Here is a 26,144-nt window from a genome sequence, read left to right as displayed (position 1 = left end):
TGTGTGGTTGGATACTTGGACTTTTAAAAAGGAAACGAAAACCTGTGTGGTAACTGGTGAGACACATTAGGAATCACTGCATTAGAGGCTGGAGGGCAACGTGAGAGTACAGCTGGCATGGAGGGAAAAAGGACTGTCCCGATTTTATGGCAGATGTGCCTGTGTAAGCTCTCCTCATCACCCTAGAGCTCATACTAAGGGAAGACCTGGTTCCCAGGCTGCTGACATGATGCATAAACAAGGAATGCCAAAAGGATGCCCTCTGACAGGTGCTGGATGGGTGGCAGGGGTGGCAGGAGCAAATAGGCAGGTATGAGATCCAAAAGAGAAGGATCAGACCCTGTGGCTATCTCAGCTTTTACCATGAACTGCAGGAGAATGAAGTTTTAAAAGCTAGGTGATTCAGCATGTGACTACACAAATAAATTGTGCTACATCCAGACAACAGACTATATTCAGTATCAAAAATAAATAAATAGTGGAGTTCTCACTGTGGCTCAGTGGGTTAAGCACCTGACATTCCTCCGAGAGGATGTGGGTTCGATCCCTGGCCTTGCTCAATGGGTTAAGGATCCAGCGTTGCCACAGACTGTGGTATAGGTCCCAGCTGCAGCTCTCATTCGACCCCCGGCCCAGGAACTTCCGTATGCCACAGGTGTGGCTGTAAAAAGAAAAAATAAATAATAAATAAAACCATGAAAAGACATGGAGAAACACTGAATGTGTTTCACTAAGTCAAAGGAGCCAACTGGAAAAGCTGCATGCCTATGATTCCAACTACATGACATTCCGGAAAAGGCAAAGCTATGAAGACAGTAAAGTTGTGAGTGCTTAACAAGGGTTAGAGGGGAGGGAGGGCTGAATAGGGGAGCACAGAGAATCTTCAGGGCAGTGAACTCCTCTGTATGATACACAGTGGTAGATACATGTCTTTATACATTTGCCCAAACCCACAGGATGTACAATACCAAGGTCCAACCATGATGTAAACTATGGACTTTGGGGATTGTGACGTGTCTGTGTCGGTTCATCAACTGTAACAAATGTACCACTCTGGTCCAGCTGAGGAGCGTGTGGGTGGGGCGGGTAAGGGGTATATGGAACTCTTTGTACCTTCTGCTAAATTCTGCTATAAATCTGTAACTGCTCTACAAAATACAGTCCGTATTTTAAAAATCCGGGTGCAATAACACCCTTCTGTATGTAAAGTTCCGTCCACATTGGAGCCACAGAGTCTTGGGCTGGAGTCCAAGCCCCACCATGACCAGCTCTGTAACTCTGGGAAAATTACTTAACGCCTCTGACCTCAGTTTCTCTAACTCTGCAGGACTGTATTGCCTTCCTCAGAGCATTTTGAAAATTAAATGAAAAACTATATGTGGAGTTCCCATTGTGGTGCAGCAGAAACGAATCCAACTATTATCCATGAGGATGCGGGATCGAGCCCTGGCTTTGCTCAGTGGGTCAGAGATCTGGCATTGCCATGACCTGCGGTGTAGGCTGCAGATGCAGCTCGGATCCTGCGGGTGTAGGCTGGCGGCTACAGCTCCGATTTAACTCCTAGCCTGGGAACTTTCATGTCCTGTGGGTGCGGCCCTAAAAAAGAAAACAAAAACAAAACAAAACAAAAACAAGCAAACTATATGTAAAGTGTCTAACCCAGTACCTGGGATATACAAGTAAATATAAAAACCCTTTCCCCAATTCCTCCCTTTATCAGTGTGATGATTAACTCTTCTAATGGCTACTCATTCCAGAGTCAGGCCAGTGGAGGAAAAAGCTGTCTTGAATGACAGTGACCTTCTACTAGGAAGGGGATCTGTGTGTGGCAGGGGGCATGAGTGTCCTCACATGCTCTGTCCCAGATGGTGGCCACAGAATGCCAGATATGAACTTGACCCTGGAAGGCAGTATCAAGCCCCTCACTCAGCTTTCTCACGTGAAAAGGTCAGGATGATGGCAGGCTGTCATATTTAGACGATGGCTCGCAGGACAGCCTCTATGAGTTAGTCACCTATGATATGACATCATATTGCTACTCAATATAGTAACAGCTGTTATTTGCTTTGGGGGGCAGAGGCGGGATCAGCTTTTGTTGACCAACCATGCCTCAAGGATAAATTGGATGGTACGGGACGTGGAGACCAGAAAAGAGGAGGAATCCTCCTCTAAATAAGGGTGTTCCACAGCTTCCTAAGGATTTTTGGCACCTCACCCCTAAAATGTGAGTCTTGAATTTTCTTTGTCTTTGGGACCCAGCAGGGGAAATGCCATGGGAGAAAGGTGTTCGGTCAGGAAGTCTCCAGCTGGAAGGATACCCACCATGGCCGGGGTCAACGCCGCCTTGTAGAAGGGTGAGAAAGTGTGTCCCATGCCTCAGCTACATGACATCTGCATGGCACCCAAAGAAGTGGTCTCAGGGAAGGGGATTGAAAAGGCCTGGAGGTAGGGTGCTACAGACTCTCTAGGTTGGATTAGGCATTTTACCCTCCCAGGTTACAGAACAGGCCAAATCACTCCACTGAGGCAATGATGTTTTCTCAGCCTTTGAAATGTCCTAGATGAAGCCATGGTTTGGGGATAACACCCATCAGTGCCTTAGCTAATTTGGCATATTGATCAGTCATATCATAATGGAAAACCACTGGATGTGGTTAACCCCTTCCTGCCAGTGAGTTCTCCTCCTTGACATCTCTGCCTCCCATGGGGCCTTGTGCTTTGGGAACAGAATGCTTTGTTTCAGCCGTGCAGATGCCTAGGTGAACTGGGGAAAGCGGACTCTTCCTGTGTCTAACCTGGAATAGCTCCAGAGTGAGGAAATGAAGAGGCTAGAGAGAAAAAGCCCTGGACCCCGGGCTCGGGAGACCCTGTGTGGCAGCTGGTTCTGCCACTTTTTGAGCCTGCTGACCTTGAGCAGGTCACCACCTCTCTGCAGATTTTGATCGCTTGCCTTGTCTGTAAAACTGCGTTCGTTCTCGGGGTCCTTTAACCCTAGCTTGCCCTCTCCAGTCTTCTAAGCGTGGATCCCTGGTCTGTTGTTGGCAGACGAGAAAGGGAGCCCGCGGTCTGAGTGCGTGCTTCTGCCACGTTACTTTGCGACCTTCCACAAGGACACGCTGTCTCTGAACCTCAGTTTCCTCACTTATAAAATCAGGGTGAGATAATGAGCCTTTATAAAACTTACAAAATACGGATGAGATAATGAGCCTTTTCATAGGCACCATATAAATGCAATGAAGTGATTTCCTGAGTTCCGAGGGGGAAGGTGGGGGAAGGCAGGCTGAGGAGAAGACGGTGGGGGTTAGCGGCAGGTGGGGTGAAACCAGGGCTAGGAGCGGGGGGCGGTGGGGGTACGGTCGTCCAGGCCGAGAAAACCTCCGACCCAGTCCTCCTCGGTTCCTCTTCATTTCCCAGCAGCAGCCCAGGGAGGGGAAACTATTGAGAGGTTGTAAGCGATGCTGAGAACAGCCCAAGAGGGTGGCTGCAAACTCTTGTCTAAGGGGGTCGCGCTGCCCGAGTGCGCACGGCGCCAAAGCAAAGAGGCCGAGGGGAGCCCGACCAGGGCTCGGAATCCCCGCGCAAACCAGCAGCCTCTCATTTCCTACCCTGCCCGGGGGTAATAGCCCTGAACTGAGCACCTTCTGGGCTGCCCCGCATCACCTCCTAGGGGTGTAAAAACAGCTCCGAGGGGAGCCCTGGAAATCACATCACGGCTGTATGCTCACCAGAGTGACCTGTCTCGACTCATCTCTGCGGGAAAATCACAGATCTGCTAGAGAAACTCTCCAAATTCCTGTTTATTCTTTACGTAAACGGATTAACCTAGGGTTAGCGATTTTACTTCCAGTCTCTCTTTCATGTTACAGCGAAAATGAAATCGACCGACCACTCCTTTGAAGCAGTTCTTTGAGCCATAAGCGTAATTTCTCTTCTCTCCCATCAAAAGGGGTTTTCTCTTTTTTGCCAAAAAAAAATTTTTTTTGTTTTTATTTTTGAAGCCCCAGGAGCTGAGAGGCTGGCAGGAGGCGTGGCTGCCATAAGAGCCGCTTGCTGTCCCCCTGCTGACTCATCTGACATTAACATAATTATGTTTTAAGAGTCAAAGTGATTTTCAAACTATGAGTAATGCACGGTATTAGAGAGAATGTTGACGAAGCAGCGGGCATTTCAGCACGCTGAGGGAGCCAGCTGCTGCTAACAGCTGAAACCAGTGAAAGAGTAAGAAAATGCTCTCGGAAAAAGAAGCTGACTTTCTCCGTTCCTCTTCCTTGGGAAAGATTCGGATTTTGTGAAAGGCAGGTGAACTCAGAGTTCCCTGAGGAAGGATCCAGATCTAGCATCTTTAGCTGAATATCTGGCTGTCTGATCATTTTATATGAAAAAAAAATGTTTTCATAGTATTCATTTTCATATAACCAATGCTAGGCAAAGATGGACCTAAAGATTACAACCATTTCTTAAAGCCAAATTATTACCAGTAATAATAATAATAATAATCTAAAGTTGTGTGAAGAAATGGGCTACTTCTTCTAAGACAGGAAAGAGGTCACAAATCATTTCCTGAATTTCAAAGATGGGGCGCAGAAGCCCATGGTAGGGGCATGAAAGCCTTCTCAAAGCTCCTTTGATTAGTGAGAGGAACGTCTGAGAGCCATTGACTTAGACCTTAGGAGAGAAAAGCTGAGTTCCAGTCCTCTTCCAGAGCTGTCTCTGTCCTTGCCTCTGTTTCTCATAATGGGAATATTACTAGCACTTGTTCTGCCTACCTCAGAGGAACAGCTTGAGCTCTGGGAGGGCAGCAAGAGTGCCCGCTCCTGTGCCCCCCAGTGTTTAACCTGGAGCTCTCGCATTGTAAGTGCTCAGTAAGCATTTGCAGAGTTAAGGAATGAGATAAGAGCTTTGAACACAGAGCTCTGCTCTTGGGTTTATTTGGTCTTCTTGCCTTTAGTTCCCTGTGCCCAGGGCTGAGGGGCTCAGTTTGAGACTCGTCTGCTGACGTACCAGCACTAATACGGAAAAATAACTGCTCACATCCTTGGGATCAACTGCTAAAGTCAGAGGGAAGAAAATGCTCAAATCAGAAACTCCTTTAGAAAAGGCTCACTCAAAAACATGGCAGTAATTTTGTTTATATGTTGGAGCTACATCTGGAGAACTGGCAGGCTTAATTTCACCTGCTGGATCTTGAATGAAAGCATCACCGCAAGTGTTATAACAAAAGTCAACTTGGTTTGGGGCATCAGGATGGCCAGTGAAAGATAAGTGGTTGGACTGGCTAAACCCTTGAAAAATAAAAGTTCCACTCAGATCCACACTTAAGAGTACAAAATAAAATAAATTAGGAAAGATTAATTCTGCTATTTTTGGGGGCCACACCCACGCATGTGGGAGTTCCTGGGCTAGGGGCAGTGACAATGTCAGATCCTTAACCTACTGCACCACAAGGGAACTCCAATCCTGCCACTTAAAAAAAAAAAAAAAAAAAAAAGGGAAAAACATTCATTTGATTTACACTGAAGAACAGATTTCTAAATTTTGAGAAGGGCTTACAAGGATCACTCTGTTCTCTTGTTCTTTCCAGTCCTGCTTTGGCTTCTTTGCCTTTGTCTCCTTCTCCCTCTTCCCTTCATCCCTAAGCTAACTCCTTTCATTCTGGTTCCCTGCTGCTTCCCCCAAGCATTCCTTCTCATGAACTGTCTTAAGGTATCATCCCCCTGGAGAGTGGTCAATAGGGTTGGTGTTTTTTCTGTTTTTTGGTTTTTTTAATGTAAAAAGAAAAAGTCATGAACTAATTATAAGCTCACTTATAAATAAATTGCTAATTATTTTTGAGCTACCAAGCTTAACCACACACACAAATATTCCTCTTCACTTAGGAATGTCTTTGATGAAGCAGTAAAAATTCATTTTATCAAACCTCATCCCTTGACTACACTACCTTAGAAGGCTCTGCATTTGCATCACGGGAAAAAGGGATGGCCCCCAGGGAAAGATACCCACTGAGAACCCTAACCTGCCCTCAACTGAGAGGCCTAGGTGTGTGTCTTGTGGACGACCTGGATTGACCGATTTCTCCTCTCCCCATCCATTACAACAATATTGTTAGGCTTACTTCAAGCAGTAAATATAAACTATAAAATATAAACTTCATGACTAATCAATCCAAAATGATAGTAAAAGACAGGTCAGGATATATGGTCCTGTCCCGAGCATCCGAAGATGATGCCGGAAAAGAAAATGTGTGGGCTCCCAGTGGCTGTCATTTGACATTCTGCCCGAGGCACGCTCTCCAGTGGGGTAAATCCAGGCTGGGGGTGCTTCTGAGGTTCTGAGCCTCCGTTCTATCAGTGCTGCATGTTCCCGACACTCCTGAGTTCACCTCCTTTACTCTGCTGTTCCTGCACGCTAATGCCTGTCAGGCTAGGAACCCTAAATTGGGTTTGGATGACACAGTCGCTGATCCTTAAGGCATCTCGAGTTAGGTTTCTTACTTTTAACCTTGATTCATTTATTTTGTAAATATGTGTAAATAATGTAATATTCATGTAATAGTTTTATTATTAGCAGGTTGCTGAACATTTGAGACCCAAATGTTTAACATATATTCTGAAATAAACTTGGCCTGTTCAGAATCCTCATGGAAAAACTTATGCTTATTTTTCTCCATATTCCCTCTTTATATCTTTCCTTCCCTCTATTCTCTCCCTCCATCTTTCCTTCCCTTCCTTCCTTCTTTCCTCTTTCCTTTTGTTTTTTGCTTACTTTTTAAAAAACATATCCAGAAGGAGATAAGAAAAACTGATGAAGGCAACTAGGACTAGAGAGAGACTTTCATCGTATGCATTTTTTGACTATTTTAATTTTTAATCACCTACACATGTACTTTTTCTCATTAAAAAATTTGGTTAACTGAAATAGTGTTTTGCATTTTTCCCGTTTTCACTTTTTTTAAAGTGTTTTATTTTTTCCCCCAATTCTAATGCCAGCCTATTCCTCCTGGAACAGCTTCCAGAGGGAAGTGGGGAAGAAGGGAAAAGAGAAAGTTGGCAAGGGCTCAGTGCCTATGTGTTCACAGCAGAGACATAGGGGACAGGTTAGCCTAACAGGATCAAGGGAGTTTTAGCCTTTTTTTCCTTTTTTTTAAACTTAAGATGTAAGCATCATTAAGTAGTTTACAACATCATTTAAAATGGTTGTATAGGAGCCCTTTTTACTATAATTTATTTAATACACTATGTTAAACATTTGGGTAATATCAGACACGTCAATATTAATGTAATGGTACTGCAATAAACATTCTTGAAGCCACATCTTTGTGCATCACCATTCTTATTCACTTAAAATATCTTCTCAAAGGAGAATAAATAAATATATTTCTCAAAGGAAATTAAATCAAAGAGTATATAAATCCTAGGGCCTTTGATATATATATTGCTCTTGATATATTTTCAAATTCCTGTAAACATGAAGAAATTTCCTCCTATATAAAGTTTTATTTCCTGTTTACACGTGAACTTCCTGTTCAGAACCTTTGTCCACTTATCTGTTGTTATCTTAATATTTGTAATGATTTAGAATGTTTTACACATATATCAAATATATAGACAAATTTATCCTTTTCTAATATTTTTTAAAAATAATCATCCTCTGGCTTGATATTTGCATTTTAATGTTGGCTATATTTATACATTTTTGACACACAAAGGTTTTTAAAGTAATCAAAACTATCAATATTTTCTTTTCTGAAGAATGACTCTACACACAAACTTTGAAAATTAGTTCATATTTCCTTCTAATAAACTTTTAAAGGTAAAGTTTACATATATTACATATTTAGAGTGAAATGCACAAATTTTAAGTGGATTGATCATTCAGTGAGTTTGGACAAAGGACAAAAGCAAAGACCTATCAAGATTTAGAAATTTAAAGGGTAAGGGTTTCTTTTTTGAGCTGATGGTTGCACATATAAATACACTAAAAATCACTGGATTGCATATTTAAATGGGTGAATTGTATGGCATATGAATTATATCTAAATAAAGCTATCAAAAAATATAGAGAGATGGAGTTCCCATTGTGGCGCAGTGGTTAATGAATCTGACTAGGAACCATGATGTTGCGGGTTTAGTCCCTGCCCTTGCTCAGTGGGTTAAGGATCCAGTGTTGCCGTGAGCTGTGGTGTAGGTTGCAGACGTGGCTTGGATCCCATATTGCTGTGGCTATGGAGTAGGTGAGGGGCTACAGCTCCTATTGGACCCCTAGTCTGGGAACCTCCATATGCCATGGGAGCGGCCTTAGAAAAAAGACAAAAGACAAAAAATACAGAGAGAGAAAGAGAATAATTAACATCATCCTCAAAAGTTCCCAGTGTCTCTTCCCAATACATCCTCACTCCCACTCTACCCCAGAGGCAACCATAGTCTTTAGTTTTTTCAACATTGATTAGTTTTGCTTGTTTTTTATAACTTTATATAAAATCATACACTCTGAACACTTCCATGTAACGTTTCATTACTTGACATAATGTTTTAAAAACTCATCTGGGAGTTCCCTTTGTGGCTCAGTGGTTAGCGAACCCGACTAGGATCCATGAGGATGTGGGTTTGATCCCTAGCCTTGCTCAGTGGGTTAAGGATCTGGTGTTGCCATGAGCTGTGGTGTAGGTCACAGACGCGGCTCGGATCCCACGTTGCTGTGGCGTAGGCTGGCAGCTGTAGCTCCAATTAGACCCCTAGCCTGGGAACTTCCATATGCTGCAGGTACAGCCCTAAAAACCAAAAAAACAACTCATCTCTGTTGGTGTGTTCCAAGGGTTTCTTTTGGTTGCCAAGAGTAATATTTCATTATGTGTTTTTGTTATGTTGTTTATCTATTCCTCTATTGAAGGACACTTGGGCTGTTTACAGTTTTGGGACATTATGAACATTCTTGAACATGTATTTTTGTGGATGTATACATTCATTTCTCTTGGAGAAACACCCGGGGTGGAATTGCTGAGTCATAGAATAGATATATGCTTGGTTTATAAGAAACTGCCCCAACTCGACCCCTAGCCTGGTAACCTCCATGTGCTGCAGATGCGGCCCTAAAAAGCAAAAAAAAAAAAAGAAAAGAAACTGCCAGACTTTTTTCCAAAGTGGTTGTACCATTTTAGACTCCCATAACAATGCATGAGGTTTCTGTTGCTCTGTATCCTTGTCAGCTTTTGATGTTGTCGGTCTTTTTCATTTTAGCCATTCTTTGGGTGTGCAGTGGTACCTTATTATAGTTTTAATTTACATTTCTTTGACGACCAAAATTACTGAACATTTTTCAAGTGTTTCTAGTCTTAGCTTTAATAATTTTGTATTTTTATCTAATTACACCTATTTATTCATCTAAATTTTTTATAACTTGAGGTAATCTCAAAGTTTATTTTTTCTAAATAAATACCCAGCATAGTTTATTAAATGATAATTTTTTCCTTACTGATCTGTAGTGATTTATGATAGATTAATTTCTTATGTAATATACAGGATATCAATTCTGAGCAATTGATTTGTACATTTATACATTTGTTCTTCTGATAGTTCCACACTGTTTTATTAATACTTGCTTTTTAAAATGGTTTAGTATCTGGCAGGGCCTCTGTGTCATCATTCCTTTCTATGTTCAACGTTTTCTTTGCTATATACCTAATTATTCTTTCAGTAAACGTTAGAATAGTAATGTCAAATTCTGAAAAGCTGAGACTGTTTTTGAATGTATATTGAGTGTACAAACTAATTTGAGAAATACTGACATTGTTGCTATAGAACTTAATATTCAAATTTTCTTCTATATTTGTCAGTAACACTTTGTAGTTTTTATTATATGGATCCTTCACATTCTCATTAAACTATTCCAAGGCATTTAATAGAGGTTTTCATGTTATCATCGTTAATTTTTGCTATTGCAGTTTGATTTCTTTTTTGTAATATTTTCTAACTAGATAGTATTTCTATATAGAAAAACTATTGGCTTTTGTGTCTCTTTTGTATATTTAGCAGTTTTCTTTAACACATATCAATTCTAAGAATTTTTAGTTGAATTATTGTTTTGAGTTTCTGGGGGTGCAATTATCATCCAAATAATTATAAATCTGTGTTCTCCCTTCTAGTATTTATTATCTATTTTTATATCTATATTATTCGTTGGTCAGAAATCCAGTTAAAAATTAAATAAAATTGGCAGTTAATTATATCCCTGCTTTGTTTCTGGTTTTAGTAACATTGCCTTAGTATTTCATTCTCCCAGGTGAAATAAATATTTTGAAATATTTATTTTGAAATAAACATTCTGTTATTGTTAAAAAGGGGTTCTTAAATTTATGATCTTTTTTAAATAAGGACTGGCTGAGGAGTTTTACTGTCTTCTGCATCTGTTGAGAATCTCTTTTGGATTTTCTTTTTAAACTGGTGGATGTGATATATTATACTACTTGATTTTTCAAATATTAAGACATAAAGCCTTTTCCTTTTAGGTTAAATCCTATTGGGGTTCTTCTTTTGATACTCTGTTATCTGTGTTTAGATTTCTTCTCTGTGTTCTTAACTGAGATAGGTTTATTATTTTCTTTTTTTGATCTGTCTTTTCAGATTTTGACTTCAGGGTTATCTCTGTGAAGTAAATTATATACACTTTCCAAATTTTTCAACGTTTTGAAATAATTATTGAAGCATAATATTACCTATTCCTTAAGAGTTGAAGGATTTTCCCTATGAAGTTTTCTAGGCCTAGCCATTTTTTTTCTGGAGGGAATTCTTTCCCTCTTTCTTCCCTTGGTTTCTTCAGCTGTGATTAGGGTATTTAGGTTTAATCTTTCTAATTTTTATAATATATGTATTCAGGAGATCATTTCATCTGAGTTTTCAAACTTAAAACTTTGCTAAGTATTGTGTAAACTATGTATCTTTATCTGATGTTGAATCCCTTCCTTATAGTTCTAATTTTATTATTCACAGGTTTTTTTCTCTTTACTTTCTCTAAGGCTTATCTATTTTATTATTTTTTAAATAAACTCTTGAATTAATTTTATAAATTTTCCTATATTCTAAATCATTTCGTTTTGTTTTTGCCTTTATTTTTTTCTTTTTCTTGATTCTCAAGGGATTTTCTTATTGTTGTTATAAATTCTTGGGTTGAATACTTTCATTTTTCCTTTCCTTGAAAATATGAAAACAGAAAGACCAAATTTCACCTTTTAGAACACTTTCATTAAACACTTCATAACTTTTAATATGTTTTTTCTTATTTTAATTATCTTCTAACTGCTATGTTCTTATACTTTGCTGTTTAAATTTCTATTTATTAATAGTTTTATTGCCCTGTGATCAAAAAGTTAAGCTTGTATAATTATGCTTCCAAAATACCTCCTATTTATGGTTATATGATTGCAAATACCTTCTCCTGTAATTTCTTTCCATTTTGTTTACATGTCTTTTTCTTATGCATAGGTTTTGTCTTAATATAATCAAATGTTTCCCTCTTATTTGATGGTTTGTATGTTTGTAGATTACATAACAATTCTTTCTCTAAATGGAGATAATAAGTGTATTTTCCTCCCAAAGTTGCAAACTTGCTTTCACATTTACGTCTCTAGTCTTCACAGCCGAGTGGACGGGAATCTAATATCTCTTTCCTCCCACACGAATGGCCAGTTGTCTCGATCTCACCGGTCCCCATCCATCGCTCTGTGATGCTACTTTCATTGTACAGAGTTTTCTCATGCATACGAGTTATTTCTGGATTTTGTTCTGTTACATTCATCAATCTGTCTATCCTTCAGGCCAGTACCATCCAGGTCTTTCTGAATATCTAAATAGCTAATAAGACAAGTCTCTCTCTACCCTCTTCTTCAAAACTGTCTTGATGCTTCCTGTCCCTTTCACATGAATTTTATTAAAAATCACACACAAAGACACCTGTGTGCCTCCTCACGTTTTGAGGATTTTTAAAATTACAATTGCATTGATGTATAAATCTATATGGAGAAAACTGACATGTTTTTGTTATTGAATAATCAACAGACATGATATTTCTCTCTATTTAGGTCTTTCTTTACATTGTTCAATAATACTTTTATAGTTTTCTTCACAGAGGTCTTGCACTCAATAATCTTATTACTAGTTTCCATATAGTTTCTACTATGGTGAATAGAATTCTTTTTTTCCTATTATATTTTCTAACTAGTGACTATTACTAGGAATGCTACTAGTTTTTGTGTGATTTTTGTAACTAGCATCCTTGCTGAACACTTTTTTAGCTCTAAGAATTTCTCTGTGAATTTTCTTAAATTCTTTATGTACACAATTCCATTTTCTGCAAACAAGAACAGTTTTATTTCTCCTTCCACACGCTCTCCTTTCTTTGCTACTGCCAAAAAAAAAAAAAAAAAAAAAATTCAGTCAAGACTTCCAACACTACGCTGAATACAGGCGTGTAACTAGTATACTTAATAATAATAAATAAATAGATAAATAAAATAAGTCCTTAATAATAATCCTGACTTTAATGGAAATGCCTCTAAAATATAACCAGTTGGTAGAACATTTGTTTTTAGAATTTTGATACATGGCCTTCATCAGGTAAAGAAAGTTGCTTCCTATACAAACTTTTGCAAAGATTTTTCTTAAACCATGAATGAATTCTATATGCAATGAAATATCTTTTGTGCATTTATCAAAATGACACTAAAAATGTGAAAAATAAAAGAAAAAGGTTTTTTCTTTTTTAAACTTAGTAGGTTTTCTAATCTTCAATTTTGCTTTCAACTTGAGATTAAGTCCTATTTTCCTGCAAGATTTTGTATCTACATGAAAAGTGGGATTAAATTATAATTTTCTTTCCTTATAATTTCCTTGCCTGGCTTTAGTATTAGAAAATAAATAAATAAATAAGGTGGAATTGCCATTGTGGCGCAGTGGAAACGAATCTGACTAGGAACCATGAGGTTGCAGGTTCAATCCCTGGCCTGACTCAGTGGGTTAAGGACCTGGTGTTGCCCTGAGCTGTGGTGTAGGTCGCAGATGTGGCTTGGATCTGCATTGCATATGCCGTGGATGCGGCCCTAAAAAGACAAAGGATACAAAATTTAAATTTTAAAAAATAAAAAAATTAGTTGAATAATCCTTTTTCTTTTTTGCCCATTCTCTGGAACAGTTTATTTTTTTGTTTCTAGAAAAATGTTCTATTTATTAATTTTCTTTGAAGATCTGGTAAAACCATTTGGGCCTTGTGTTTTTGGAAAAAGACCTTTTGATTAACAATTTAATTTCTTTAATGGCTAAGGCCTTATTCTGGCTTAATCTGAATAAATTACCAAATTTTTAATTTTTTCTTAAAAATTACCCATTTCTCCAGTTTATATATTTATTGCCATGAAGGTTTCTAACCCCCTTTTTATTTTTATTTTCTGTTTATTGGTTATTTTGGTTTTTTTCCATTTTCTTGATCAGTTTTGCTCAGGGTTCATCTGTTTCTGTAAGTCATTTAAAAAAAAATCAACTTTAGATTTTATTCATCTTCCCTAAGTACTATTTCTTTAATTTTTTCTCCTATATTTATTACTTTTTATTTCTAGTTTAGGACTTTCTGTTGTTCCTAGTTTCTTAAGGTGATCGTTTTATTTATCTACTGAAAATATTTTTAAGGTATTAAGTATTCATTGTTCTCTTGACCAGCACTTTTTAGTTAACTGTTGAACCCCGCTTCCCATCTTGTTATTTTTGTTTCAGCGCCTTAGTTGCACTCTTTTTAAATGTTGAAAAAAAATTTAAAACAATAAATGGTTACAAAATTGTTTTAATTAAAAAAACAAAAACATAAACAATCAACAGTTATCCATGCTTACTAAAATATAATATCCTTTAGTAGTTCTTTTAGTGACAGTCTGATTGATAAAGTCTTGGTCTTGGCGTGTCTGAAATGTCTTTATTTATCAGGGTATTGTATTCCGGATTGACAGTTACTTTAACTCTGTCCTTTGAACATATTATCCTCATTTCTTCTGGCATCTACTGTTATCTATGAGAAGGCGGCCATCAAACATTTTCATTCCTTTGAAGCTAATCCATCTTTCATCTCTGTTAATTTTGGATTATCACCGTCCTTAATGTTCTGCAATTTTGCTACCATGTGTTTAGGTATGGATTTATCCCTGTTCCATGCTTGGTACTCAAATGGACTTTTAATTGGAAGTCTTCAATTCTGAAAACTTCTCAGCAATGATCTCTTTAAATACTGCTTGACCGTCCTTCCCTCCTTTCTCTTCCTTCAGAATTGCCCTTAGATGATGGTCAGTTGGTGTCTCTTCATCAATTCTCCAGATCTGTTAATACATTCCCTTCTCTGCCTGTACTCTGGGTGTGTTCTTAGCACCCCTTTACACCTCACTTCAACTTCAACTTTATTCAGTGCAGAAATTTGTTCATCCAGGGCATCTTAAATTTCAACGATGGTATTTTTTATTTCTGAGATTTTTAGTTGGCCCTTTTAAAAAATAATAATAAACTTAGTATTGTTTGTTCCATAATTTCTAATATTTTTTATCCCTCTCTTTTGATCCCTCAAATGTACTTATTTCTAGTCTTTGTTAGGCTGGTCTGTAAAATTAGTTTTAATGTGGAGTAAAAATCTTGTCCCGATTATTGACTTTGCTGACTGTCTTTCTTAGTGTTAGATTCACCCACATATTTTGGAATTTGAGTTTGCAGACTCATTTCAGATGGAAGTCATGTTTGGTTTTGTTTCTCTTTTCTTTCTCTCTTTTCCTCACTCATGCCTCTCTTTTCTACCACTGCTGCAGTTGTCCCACCCAGCCCTCCAGGTCCTCAAACCCAAACCAGAGTTTTTAGGGGCATTTCAGGGTTGCTGCTGCATGGTGATGGTAGGGACACAGCAGATCCAGTCGCTGACTCATTCCCAATCAGCAGACGATGTCGGCATCCTCCTACACCCCTAGGCCTGCAACTCCAGCATTTAGAGCCCAGGCAACTCTCTGCAACCTCAATCTCTCTTCCCAAGCTTGGGGAAACTCAAGTCCATGTAACTCCCCACCATAAAACCATAAGCTCCATAAGGAGAGGGATGTGTATATTTTGATCACCACTGTATACCCAGAGCATAAAATAATGCCTAAACACAGTAAGCTGAATGAATGTGCTATGACTAACATGTCACAAACATGACTACACCTGTATAGCTGAACCTGGAGCTCTGCTCCATGAAGAGTGGTCCGTCTAATACAGAGATAACTTGTATATATACAAGAGAAGGAACAGTGGTGCAGGAGTTCAAAGACCTCCGTTTGAGGATGGCTGTGCCTCTTGCCTAGCTAAATCACTCAATCATCCCAAACCCAGAATTCCTCTTCTATAAAATGAACTCTATCCAGATTGTGACTGTGATATCAACCTAGGTTCCAGGGTGAGAATTTTAGCGCAAATACCCACCTGGTGGATACGCAGTGCTAATGAGAAACAAACTCATTGTTTCAAGGCATTGAGATTTTGGAGTTGTTACCGCAGTAACCTAGGCTATCCTGACAATACAATTACCTACCTGTATCTCTCCTCTCCACAGATTTTGAGCTCTGGTGGGGGAAGGATCCTCTTTTTTGCACTATTGTTTCCAATTTCCAGTTTAATGTGTAAATATGGTTATTGTTCTTCATTTTCACTACGAAGGACAAACACATTAAAAATCAGTAATTAGCCCACATTTGCAGTCTTCTAATTTTTTTTTTTTTGCCATGCCAGCAGGATATGGAAGTGCCCAGGCCAGGGACTGAACCTGTGCCATAGCAGCAACCTGAGCTGCTGCAGTGACAATGCTGGATCCTTAACCCTCTGTACCACAAGGGAACTCCCTGCAGTCTTCCAATTTTCTAAGAAAACTGTGACCTTTGTCTAGAATCCTCAGAACTACAATACTATTTTTAGAAGTGTTATGGTGCTCTTTCTGGAGATGGGAAGACAAAACTTTTGACCTGAACATAATTTAATTTTTGTGTGATGACATGCAACATTATTATATGCCTCAATGAGTCAGTGATGCCAGCAGGGGCTGACACAATGTGTAGGTCTGCCAGCCCCCACAGGAAATGCCCCCTGACCAGGATGCTCTTTGAGTTCTTGGTCCCGTATTTCCCTGGGGCTTCTGCTCTTACTCAAGTTGCTCCCCATGGCTCCCTCGAGGTGGAAAACATGAAAACCCAGATCTCAGAAGGGCAGTGACTACACAATTCAGTTTTGAGTTGCTATCTACGAAAAGTTCAGCAGTGCCCTGAGAAAAGTACGTAAGCCCCATGGTAGCTCTTGTGGGTGTTGTGGAGTTTTTGGTTGTTGTTGTCATTGTTATTGTTTTAACCAATGGGAGCATGTTTCATTGAATTAAAAAAAAAAATTGTGGTTCCATAGATGTTTGCTCTGCTATAAATATTAAACTTTATGATATAATAATTTTTATTTAAGAGAAATAATATCATAAACAAAATATGACCTATACTATGAAAAAACAAGCCATACAAATTAAAGCATAAAACAATTACCAGTATGACAAGGAATATATCATATATGGGTGTGAACTGTCTTACCTATATATACAATGAAAACTCGGCAGTGATTTAGTATTGGATGTTGCTAGATGCGTGGCCTCTAGATAAGGGATATAGTTATATATTCTTAAGGAAATTCAGTTTTCTTATTTTCAAGAACATAGACATTAGAACTCTGCCAATAGAATGTTATTTAGTGTCCTCTTTTAATGAACATAAAAAAGCAATTTATAAAAAGCACATTGGTTTCTGAGTAAAAGGGAGCTTCTAAAATGTGTGTGAGGATCCTGAAAACAACGCTGTCTTAGGCCAGTAAAACATTTCTTCCCCTCACCTATGTAGGGCTTCCTGATTTAGCAAATAAAAATACACGATGCCCAAGTAAATAGGAATTTGAGATTAAAAATAAAGACATTTTAGTGTAAGTATATCCCAGATACTGCATGGGGGCATACTTATACTAGAAAAAAAATTATTTTTTGTTTGGCTGAAATTCAAATTTACCTGGGCATCCTGTACTTTATCTGGCAGCCATTACTCACCCTCATTTTTTTTTAACCCTCGTTTTGCACCATCTCCTGGAGAGAAGTAGGCCAGCTTCTGCCCCAAACTGCACATACCCTGTATTAGCAAGCCTGCATTAACGCATTTTCGATTACACATTGTGAAGCTTATGAAGAACTAGGATCCTCAACCAATGGTTCTCAAACCCTCTGCATCCTTGTAAAGCAGTGCGGCCTCTAGAACTTCTCCGAGGGGAGGGCTGTTGGGCTGGCCCCATAGCGCCCTATTTTAGTCACAGTCATTAGCGCTGGAGAAAAAACACACTGGTCATGCGATTCACCTTGGACCATGTTGCAAGAGAGTCAAAACTAAATGCCTGAAAAAGAAAGCTTGGGAGAAAAGACCTGTCTCCTGAGCCCAGGACTCGAGAGGCCTCCATCTCAAACTCGCCCACCTTTTTTTAGCCATCAAAATCCCTGACAGCTCTCCCTGAGTCCTTTTTTTTTAACCTAAAAAAGAGACTGGGTGACTTCAGGCACTGCCACAAGACCCACACTGAGGAGAGACAGGAAACACCAACTTTACCGAACTGGTAACAGGAACACACTGATTTATTGACTCCTCATTCCTGTCCACTGTGGTACAGCTCCACCTTGCAAACCAGGAAACAGAGGCTCCGAGAAGTCAAGCCCCTTGCCCAGAGTCACAGAGCTGCAAGCTGAGCTTGGATTCAAAATACGGTCTCTGGGGCCACAGAAGGCAGAGCCCTTTTTCCATGCCACCTGTCTTCCTTTCTGGGAGCAGCAGGTCTAAAGAACACTAGGTCTATAGGAGATTCTAGAAGAGATCACAGAATGTCCCGGGGAAGGTCCTAAGCAATTTCTGAGAGAAGAGTAGAGTAATAAAATGAAAACAGGCTTCAGAGCTAGACACACCAGGGTTCAAGTTCTGCCTCTACCACTTTGAGCTGACTTTGCTACTAATCCTTCTTCATCAGGATCCCAGCAGGAAAATGATGGCCCACACAAAGCATTTAACTAGCGAGAGTTTAGTGAGGGACTGTTACCTGAGGCTTTCGCAGCAGTAAGTCAACAAACAGGGGAGGGTGAAGTACAGAGAGACAGTAAAAGCAGGAAGCCATCATCACCCCAGGCCTGAAGGAAAAAGCAAGGGAATATTTTATTGGATCCTTTTGAAAGTTGGAACCATAAAACAGGGGCCGTCCGACAGGAGCCGTGGCCCTGGAGGACACAGCCACTGTCAGAACCGTACCCTGGAACAGAGGTCTTAACCTTGGACTCTTCTTCCCTGGCCAGGAGCCCAGGTTATCTGTCTGTAGAGGTCAGCCTTCCAAGGGCCCAGACCAGGGCGGACATGGACGGAAGAGGTGGGGGTGGGGCGTTGTAATCAGAGAGCAACGGCGCTCAAGCTGAGCATCAGTTTGCTCTTTTAAAAATGGAACTCACAGTACTGAGCACGGGGCGTTGCTGTGAAGATGAGGAACAAATGACAGATTCAACAAGTATTTATTGTGTACCAGGCTCTCTCCCACAGATACAGTGGTGACCCAAACAGAGAGTATATCTGCTCTCAAGGAGATTATACTTACAAGAAAGCCAGACTTTACCTCAGTATTTACAAGAGGGAAGAGATAAAATATCACTGAGGGTACTCATAAATAGCAGCTATCATTATTTTTAAAGTCTCCCAAAGAGACTCCTGTCACGCAGCACTTCTCAATTTCTCATAATATTTATTAACAACCATTACTGCAGGCTAGTTTTGCCCACTGTACCACAAAGTTCTGAGCATCTCAAAAGGAGAAAACAGCACTACCTGCACTAGTTGGGATTCTTGGGGTTGTCTAGAAAAATGGAAGATATATATATATATTTAGAGAGAGAGAGAGATGATTGATAGAAAGGTATAGAGATGATTTGATAGATAGATAGACAGACATTCTTTTTTTATAAGGAAGTGGCTCACACAATAATGGCAAGCCCTCAGATCAGCAGTCATCAGCTGGTGATCCAGAAGAGCTGATGGTATACTTCTTATAGTTCCAGTCTGAAGACCAGCAGGCTTGAGACCCAGGATGAGCTGATGTTTCAGTTCAAGCATTAGCTCAAAGGCTTTCAACTGGATAAGGTCCACCCACATTAGTAGGGCAATCTGCTTTACTTGGTCTATTGATTAAAATGTTAAACTCGTCCAAAAACACCCAGAATAATGTTTGACCAAAATATCTGGATACCCTGCGGCCCAGTCAAATTGACACACAAAATTAACCATTACACAACCCTAGAGTCAAAAATTGTTCAAGTTATCCCTCTTTGCTTCCTGTCTAAATCTGACCTCTCTCTTTTACCTGGAGTTTCTCCAGGTATGACTCCCAGTCCACCTACATCAGGCTTTTGTAGGAGCTTGTTAAGCATGGAGACGGCAGGGCCCAGAAAGGCCTCCCACTTGAGTGCCTGGGAGGGAGACTGAGGAATCCGCCCATTTTTGAACCCTTGGATCATCTAACAGTGCCCCCTCTCCAACCTGCCAGATACCAACCGGAGGAGGTGAAGAAACCTCTCCAAGGGAAGTCTGTTCTGAGGGCCTCCAAAGGCAAGGGGAGAAGGGCCTTCGCAGTGAGGCAGAACCAAACGCATAGTGGGCAAAGAGGGAGGCTTTATTAATGAAGCCAGAGGTTGAAGAAGGATTCTTCTGTTTGTGGGGTGGCATTGCAGCTGCTACCTATGGAAGGACTCAAAGGCTTTGCTGGATCTGCCCGCCTCTCCACCGCTCCAAAATCAACTTTGCTCACCCCCTTGCTCACTATGCTCAGTCACACTGAACTTCCTACAGTTCCCCAAACAGCTGAGCTCTTTCCTGCCTCAGGACCTTGGCTGGTGCTGTTCCTTCTGCCTAGGACACTGTTATACCTCTTGCATGGATGGATCCTTCTCATCCTTCAGGCTTCACCTTAAGGAGAGCCCCCTTTAAAGGGCCTTCCTCAAACCACCCTATCCAACATAGATCCTCCCTCTTGGCCTCTATTTCACCACCTATATCTTTCTCCCAGAGACTGCATGAAAGATATGTGATTTTTTCAATTTACTTGTGAAGCAGCAGCAAATTTCACAGGCTGCATACTCATTTATGCATAAAATATAATCAATTATTTTTTGTATTTATTAATTTCTTTGTCACAGGGGCATAATCTAGTCTTCTTGGGATAAACTCAGCCAGATTAATGACTACGGAATCATTTCAGGTTATCCATTCAGTCAAATTCAGCGTTCTGCCTTTGGGTCTCTTTCTCAAAATAATGATTTTGCTAAGGTGTAGGATCCCCTTAGCCTTTGATCATTGGCATTCATCCCCCTAGCTTCCTCCTAAATGACCCAGGTCTTATTGTGGCCTTCCCTGCCTTCTGCATCATCCTTTTCCCCAAACTAACTGGGTTCTCCAGCCTCTCTCAACTCTCCTGGGTTCTGCCTATGAGCTGGGGGCGGAGTTGCAGTGGGTCTTGGCTACTCTTTCTGTCCCATGCCATGAGGCTGCTCTGGGCCCACTGTGGATGCCTCACTCAGCCATGCCTCTTTACCCTCACACACAGGCTTCTCTGGGAAGTTACCTGTGGAGGGATGAAAGTCTTCTATGCTCTGAAGTTAAGCAGTTTTCCATGGAGCTTCTATGATCTTCTGAGCCTAGAGCCTGACTGGGGATGGAAGGAGCTATCCCTGCATCTCCCTCTCCTGATGCTCTCTTCTTTCCCAAGCTATAGAGCTTTATCTGGGGTCGGGGTGGTCAGTGGGAAGGAATACTCTTCTTGGGCCATGGTGCAGAGTTGATGGTGCAGAGCTGACGCTGCAGAGTTGATGGTGCAAAGTTGATGGTACAGAGTTGATGATGCAGAGTTGATGGTACAGAGCAGAGGGTACAGAGTTGATGGTACAGAGCAGAGGGTACAGAGTTGATGGTACAGAGCTGACGATGCAGAGCTGACAGTATAGAGTTGATGGTGCAGAGGCGACAGTACAGAGCTGATGGTGCAGAGTTGACGGTGCAGAGTTGATGGTGCAGAGCTGATGGTGCAGAACTGATGGTGCAGAGGTAGCTCCAGGAGGGCATATATAGCCCATAGCACAGTGCCTGGTACATGGCAAGGCTTCAGTAAATAGTCGATGAGTGAAAGAACAAATGAACAAATGACTATATCAGTACGAGTTTTCTATCTTGGATGATACTTCTGCCCAGAATAACCTTGGAGAAAGTGCCAAAGAACTTAGTTTGGTGAGAGTTTCAAATGTCCTCTGCAATGTAGTTGTCCCCCTCCTCCTGAGTGAGAGCGTTGCTCTCTGCAAGCCAAGACTGAATCAGTGTACAAGAATATAAACTCATGAAGTACTGCATTGGTAACATGATCCAATCATCTTTGAATTTTAGGGGAAGGTAAAAAATAACCAATAATTATTGGTAATAAGCCTTAAAAAAGTGGCTTTTTGTTCATGTCCGTGCTATAGACTTAGAACTCCAAAGACAGTTGATGAAGAGCTAATTCCCAGCTTCACCCAAGTCACCGCAATGCCCTGGAGAAAGCATGATGAGTGACTTTCCAGAAGGGCCCTTCACTGGGCAGAGGAGCCCTCTAGGAGCAGCGAGCATCACTGGGGGCTTCTTGTCTCTGACAAGTGAACATTTGCACTGACTCTGACATAGGCTTTGCTTTTCTCTCTTAAGGTGAAGTGAGTGAGTTGAGGGAGGAGAAAAGAGGGGTATGTTTGGAAAAGAGAGGACCACTTAGAAGTTAAAAATAATGGAAGCTATAAATTGAGCAATGATGTCTTTAAAAGATTGTGTTTGATAGGATCTTATGATAATAATACAGTGCTCAAATCACACATAACTGATGTGAACAAATTTGGGGTGTGGGTACATTAATAAATAGAGAATATTCATACCTATGAGCTTTAAAAAAGACTCTTGAAAGCTGGGAACTAAAATATTTCCTTATTATACAGTTCCTATAGAAAAATATATTTTGCATTCCAAACTGACTTCAATTGGACTTTTGTAGAAGTTGGGGTGTTGCAATGGGGGTGGGTTACATGGTGCAAACCACAGTCTCTAGACTGGGCCTCTTGTCACCAACACACACGTTTAGAAGCCTATAGGCTCAGCTCAGGGAAGCAGCCGTTGACTGAGGGACAAAGCATTGCTAACAGGTAATACCCCAGAATGTGAATTCACAACAAAGAGCAGAAAATGATAAACTCCAGCTTCCTGTTTTAAAGTCAATTGCAACTTCAGTTAAAATGTAGCATTAACCATTCATTCATTCAAAATACATAGATATCTCCATTCTCTCTCTTTATAAGCCTCTTGAAAATAACACCGAAGCGATTAAAAAAAATTATATTGACTTATAAGGACAGAAAGGACAGGAAAATAAATAACAGCAGACAAGAGATATAAGCAGAACTGTGGAAGATGGAAAGCAGGGGTGGGATGGGGCATATGTAATTAATTTAGCAGGAAGAAGGATCCCAAGGGAGGTGCCTACTGGGGAGGGATGGGGGTCTCTCTACAGACCCCTGTGAGACTCAGTATCTGAGGGCACAGTAACTGCAGAGGTGAGGGTGAGGGGTGAGGCTGAAACACAGGAGGCTGCTTATAAATCTGAATCAAGAGGTGACCCTTTAAGTAGCTTATCCTACCCCCTACAGCCAGGAGGCTACCCTCCCACCCTAAGAAGCTTCTTTTAAAGGAAATTGAAGCTGGAGAGGCTTGGGACATGAAGATTCCAGGCAGGGTGTGGACCTGGATAAAAACAAGGGGCTTAAACGAGTCTCTGCACACTCTGAACTTGGGGACCCTCAGCGTGCTTCCCGTCCTGCTCACAGACAGCCCCCATCGGGCATGATTCCATCAGTCCCCCTCAGTGGGAAGTTACAGAAAAGAATATGACTCAGCCATTAAAAGGAACGAAATACCTGCATTTTTGGCAACATGGATGACCTAGAAATTATCATGCTAAGTGAAGTCAGTCAGACAATGAGACACCAAGATCAAATGCTTTCACTGACATGTGGAATCTGAAAAAAGGACAGAATGAACTTCTTTGCAGAAAAGATACTAACTCACAGACTTTGAAAAACATATGGTTGCAAAGGAGACAGTTCAGAGGGTAGGGGGATGCGCTGGGGTTGTGGGATGGAAATCTTATAAAATTGGATTGGGATGATCATTATACAACTATAAATGTAATAAATTCATTGAGTAATTTAAAAAATTAAAAAAAAAAAAAAAAGACTTAGGGTTGCTAACACTGCGGTCTTCCAAGGAAGAATCACATCTCATCACCCTGGGGCATCACCACCAGGCCACGAGGCTCAGCCCCACACAAAGAACCCCCATTCTTTTTTTAGTGCCTCACTCTCAGCTGACAGTTGGGTCAGCAGTGATTATCTTAGAAGTGAGATGAGAGGCTTAGGGACTCTCTTTTTAAATTTAATTGTGGAGTTTCCATCGTGGAGCAGCGGAAACAAATCCGACTAGGAACCATGAGGTTGTGGGTTTGATCCCTGGCCTCCCTCAGTGGATCTGGCATTGCTGTGAGTTGTGGTGGTATTGGTCGAAGGCGTGGCTGTGGCGTAAGCCAGCAGCTGTAGCTCTGATTGGACCCCTAGCCCGAGAACCTCCGTAAGCCTCGGGTGTGGCCCTAAAAAGACAAAAAAATAAATAAATTTAATCATAATTTTTATCAAAGTAATCCATGAACAAAGTTTTAAAATTCCAACAAGACTAGAGGCTCCGAAATTTTAAAAATGCAACAGTCTCCCAGCCCAGGCAACCCCACCCCTGATTTCCACTCCCTGAAGACAATTGTTTCCATCCTTTAGCCATTTCTTTGCCATGTTTATAAATACTGCCCTTATACTGCTAACTTCCTGATTTTTCCATTTGGGGACACTGTCTACTGATTCTAACTCTGGACTTTCTGGATTTAGCTCTCTTCTTGAACCATCTGCATAACCTCCTTCAAATGCTCGAAATAATGCCACACTTTTGTTGTCTTCGTATTTGGTCAATACCTTCCTTTTTAAAAATGTACACAGTTATATTTTTAAACAGAAAATTATTGTCTCATTTGAAGCCAACTAAAACACAGCATCATTTTGAGCAAAAGAGAGAACCCAGGTGACTGGTTTTGCTAGGCATGTTCTCCTTTTCATGGCAGAGAAGTGGTGACTTTGACCTGGCAGAGAAGGAAATATGATCCTGGCAGGTCCCCAGACATTGCAGTAGAGTCGGTCCCAAATTGCTATGACTAAGGTTCTACTTATGATTTTACAACTTTACGGTAATTTGAAAGCCATAAGCTTTCGACAGAAGCCATACTTTGAATTTTGATCTTTTCTCAGGTTAGCGGTCCACAATCTGATGCTCTGTCAGATGCCACAGGCAGTAGCAGGAGCTGCAGATCCTAGGCAGCCCCAGAATCACGAGGCTAACAACCGATACACGGACAACCACTCTGTTTTTCACTTTCAGTACAGTGTTCAATAAATTACATGAGATAATAGGCTTTGTGCTAGATGATTTTGCCCTACTGGAGGCTAATGCAAGTCTTCTGAGCACATTTAAGATAGGCATGGCTCAGCTCCAATGTTTGGTAGGTTAGGTTTCAAATGCATTTTTGATTTAAGATATTTTCAATGTACAATGGGTTAATTGAGATGTAAACCCCCCCCATTGTAAATTGAGGAAGCGCTGTAATCCCAATTTGCATAGTCCTAGTAATGCTAACCCTATTTGCTTTTCACTCTGAAATCAAACCACTCACAAAGCAAGGGCAACTCAATGCCAGTGACAGAGCTAGCTGATTGTAGATGCTTTCCTTCTTGACGCAAAGGTAAAGGTACAAACAGCAGACAGTAGGAAGTAGAGGGTTGAGATGAAAAGAAGGGAACTGTGCTAAGATCCTCAGCTTACATAGCTGGGAGTTACACACTGCCTAGATGGAAAGGGAACAGGAGGATTAAGTGCAGCACGTAAGTGTACAGAGGGAACCAACAGGACTAAATTCTAAATCAGAAAGCTGGGGGCAGGGAAGAAGGAAGCTAACATGCTCATGTTTTAGAGATAAGTCAATAGACAATGTCTTAAACTGACCGAGAAATTGTATTGTTTTAAATCTGAAAAAAAAAAATTAAAAATAATCTTTAAGGGAGTTCCCATTGTGGCTCGGTGCAAACAAATCTGACTAGTATCTTTGAGGGTGCACTTTTGATCCCTCGCCTTGCTCAGTGGGTTAAGGATCCGGTGTTGCCATGAGCCGTGGTGTAGTTTGCAGACACAGCTCGGATCACACATTGCTGTGGCTGTGGTGTAGCCTGGCAGCTGTAGCTCCGATTTGACCCCTAGCCTGGAAACCTCCATATGCCGCAGGTGCGGCCCTAAAAAAAATTTTTTTTTTTTTAAACAGGCAGGTGAAAGTGGTGGTCTCTGAAAAATGACATGAATGTGGGGTGAACACTTGATTTTCTTTAAATATATCCCAAACTATTAGAAAATTTTAAATCTTGTGCCTAAATATACTTCAGTTTCAAAGATGTAAAAGAGGGAAACATCTTTTAAAAGCACATATTTTTAAAAGGTGAATTCAGTGTGAACCCAGGAGCCCAAACTACAGTTGCTTTTTTTTTTTTTTTTGGGCCGCACCTGCGGCATATGGAGGTTCCAGGCTAGGGGCTGAATCAGAGCTGCAGCTGCTGGCCTACACCACAGCCATGGCAATGCGGGATCCAAGCCGCATCTGTGAACTACACCACAGCTCACGGCAATGCTAGATCCTTAACCCACTGGGCAAGGCCAGGAATTGAACCTGTGTCCTCATGGATGCTAGTCAGATTCATTTCTGCTGAGCCATGACAGGAACACCCAAACCTACAGATTCTCATTTTGCAATAGCAATGTGTTATTATTCCTTCAAAAGTTGCACACTTTCCAGGCACTTCTTTAAATGGTAATATAAGCTTCATGGGTTTCTGACTGAGGGATGTAGGAGGTTGGC

The 26,144-nt window shown here is 40.7% G+C and overlaps 1 protein-coding gene across 2 annotated transcripts in view; it reads left to right on the top strand.

The window, feature by feature from the left end:
- Positions 2,131 to 26,144, top strand: part of ATF3 (activating transcription factor 3) — a 57,420-nt gene continuing 33,406 nt past the window's right edge. Inside the window, exon 1 of one of the 2 annotated variants that reach the window (XM_021063853.1) lies at positions 2,131 to 2,224. The gene's annotated coding sequence lies outside the window, so the exon portion shown is untranslated. Of the gene's footprint in view, positions 2,225 to 2,333; positions 2,355 to 26,144 lie in introns of those variants that run through there. The other variant, XM_021063854.1, reaches the window with a different exon arrangement.

Source organism: Sus scrofa, chromosome 9 (assembly GCF_000003025.6).
Source record: "Sus scrofa isolate TJ Tabasco breed Duroc chromosome 9, Sscrofa11.1, whole genome shotgun sequence".
Classification (NCBI taxonomy): domain Eukaryota; kingdom Metazoa; phylum Chordata; class Mammalia; order Artiodactyla; family Suidae; genus Sus; species Sus scrofa.
This window is presented reverse-complemented; position numbering and strand designations above follow the sequence as displayed.